Source organism: Gymnodraco acuticeps, unplaced genomic scaffold (genome assembly GCF_902827175.1).
Source record: "Gymnodraco acuticeps unplaced genomic scaffold, fGymAcu1.1, whole genome shotgun sequence".
Taxonomy (NCBI): Eukaryota; Metazoa; Chordata; class Actinopteri; order Perciformes; family Bathydraconidae; genus Gymnodraco; species Gymnodraco acuticeps.
The window spans coordinates 1,120,191-1,122,672 of record NW_022992357.1 but is presented as its reverse complement, the minus strand read 5'-3'; the positions used below and the strand labels follow the sequence as shown (position 1 = coordinate 1,122,672).

The following is a 2,482-nucleotide window of genomic DNA, read 5'->3' as shown; positions in this document are numbered from 1 at the left end:
ATACATACCATTTTGACACCTACATGTGCTTGATGTTGTGTAATACGTACCATTAGAAGCATCTGGGACCTCAAAAACACTGAATACAAGATCATTCAAATAGAAACAAAACTGAACACAGAAAAACATTGAAATAAAAGAGCATCATGTGAGCAGACAAAACTAAAGGAAAACACATTGTAACAGTAGCATCATATTAACCTGATGTAGAGAAACAGAGCATCTTATGAACTCGATGCATAACGGAACAGAGTATCGTTGAACTCATGTCGTGAACTTTTCATGCATGAATAACAAGCACTATTTTAATAGACCTCTTAGATCGGTGAAGTGGTGTTCCATCTTTTGTCACCAAAGTGAGCAAGTACTCCCTGGCTCTTGACAAAAATGTTTTCCTCTCTATCCAATTCAAAGCACCCAAGGGAGATTTGAATCCTTTGGCACGAGGATTGCGTCCATTCATTGTGTCAGAGTACTTATTTCTAAACTGTATGTTCAACGTGCAACATGCAAACTTAGTATTTGCTTGACTTCCTTCTCTCCATAGGCCTGCTTTGTGCTACAGCAATTTCACACAGAGCTTTACCACTCTAAATGTGTGAAGGTATGTGTAAGGTTATATACACTTTTGTATTTATGAATATGCAATATCACGGTTCATGAAAATATTTGCATGTTGAACTTAGAGAATTATCAACAAATTGTTCCTGATGCTCAAATCACATTTTGATCAATTATTTAAAAAAAACACACGTACTTGGTTCTATAATCACTAACTGTTTACCTCAATGAATTCTGCCGTTGCCTCACAGTCTTTAAACTGAGAGTACCTAAGATCCCTCATTGTGCGGAGAGCAACTGACACGGAGCGACTCAGTGTTTGTGCAGCCAGGGACACCCTCATCTTGTGGTTCTCAAAGTAGACATGTTTGTCTGTGATTTTATTGGCAGCATGCAGTCCGTCTTTTTTTTGCACATCATTGAGATGATTGATGAACCTCCACTTGATCTGTCCGGTGGTCGTTGCAATTGGACTGTATGCCTGCAGAGAAAGATTCAGTCACTGCTCAAACAAGTACAAACAGCAAATGTTGATCATCACGTCCAGCCATAACTGTGCAAATGAACAGACAACAATATTTAGATACAACTTTTAGCAGCAGAGACATAACTTGTACAAATAGGTCTACAACAATCATCATTTACCTGCAACATATTACGTGCCAACTTCAGCATGTGGCATGCATCATTACAAATACTTTGTCACCAGTCGAGGGATGCGGGAAACTGGTTTTAAGTGGCTCCTGTGGGTTTCCCTTCAGCTCACACCCAAGTTGGTTGCACATGCTGACGTTGGAGGCATGCCCATCCATCGTGACAGATACCACCCGAATGCCCCGTGCATGCAGCTCCTCCAAAGCATGACTGAGAAGGACCCTTTGTGTTTCAGGTGACAGAGACTTCGTCAGGTAATATGCAATGGGAGCCTTCCAATGTCCTTGTAGGCCAACCACCATGAACACAAGAGCCTCAGTAGCAACATCGGTCTCATTGTTTCCATCACCCATGTCTACAAAACCAGACATTGACTGGTTATGTGGATTATATTGCACATGTTTTCTGATGGCCATGGCATCCAACATGAGTGCAACACATCCATATTTAGCCTGGTCTTCCTGGCATCTTCTCTCCAGCATATCCAGCATCATCTTGTTCAGGCCAGGCTTGCCATCCACCGAACACAGCCACCTGTAAAAAAATTGAGAAGTAGCTATTTAACGTATTTGCAACCGTAATTTCCAAAAATGAAATTGAACAACATTAAGACTACCTTTGTAATGTATGTGGATGAGGGAGGGGAAGATTTTAGTCTCTCTGAGGTATTTGTATGCCTTTGGACCATGTAGATGGAGTGTGAGGGCAAACTCTCTGTGGTCCTTTGAGTACTCATGGCCCTGCTTTGCCTTGAAGTCTATTTGAAGATCTGAAATTGTATGAGAAAAATTAATAAGTCCCCTTCATATAATAACAAAGGAGTTTAATAAAGAGTGTAAGAGTAAGATGTACATGAATTTCAAAGTGCTAATTTCATCTTACCTGAGTAGAAATCAAGCCTCTCTTTGAGTTCTTCATTAATGAAGTTCTTTTCCCTCAAATCCCCCGAAAGACCTCCTCACTGTGGTCTTGCCCTCTTCTTCTCTAGCCATGGCATTCTTCCTCTCTCGCTCGAGACTCTCCACTCTTGCTAAAGCTTCATTGAGTCTGGCCTTAAGAGCAGTAGGAAAGCAGGCAAGGACATAGCTATGATCCTAGTAGAAAGAGGGACGAACATGGTTTGAGTGAGGTTTCACTTCACACACTTCACTTTGACACAACTAGAGTATGGCCCACATTCTTTCTTATAGTCATCAACCTGTCAAAGCCACTGCCAGCATCATGCGTGTGTGTATGTGTGTGTGTGTGTGTGTGTGTGTGTGTGTGT

At 41.4% G+C, this 2,482-nt stretch overlaps 1 long non-coding RNA gene across 1 annotated transcript; it reads right to left on the bottom strand.

The window, feature by feature from the left end:
* Positions 1-760: 760 nt before the first annotated feature.
* Positions 761-1,863, bottom strand: LOC117542202. The gene is made up of 3 exons (XR_004568395.1): positions 1,832-1,863; positions 1,207-1,749; positions 761-1,042 (listed from the first exon to the last, which is right to left on the bottom strand). It is a non-coding gene; the product is annotated as an uncharacterized LOC117542202 (long non-coding RNA).
* Positions 1,864-2,482: the final 619 nt, after the last annotated feature.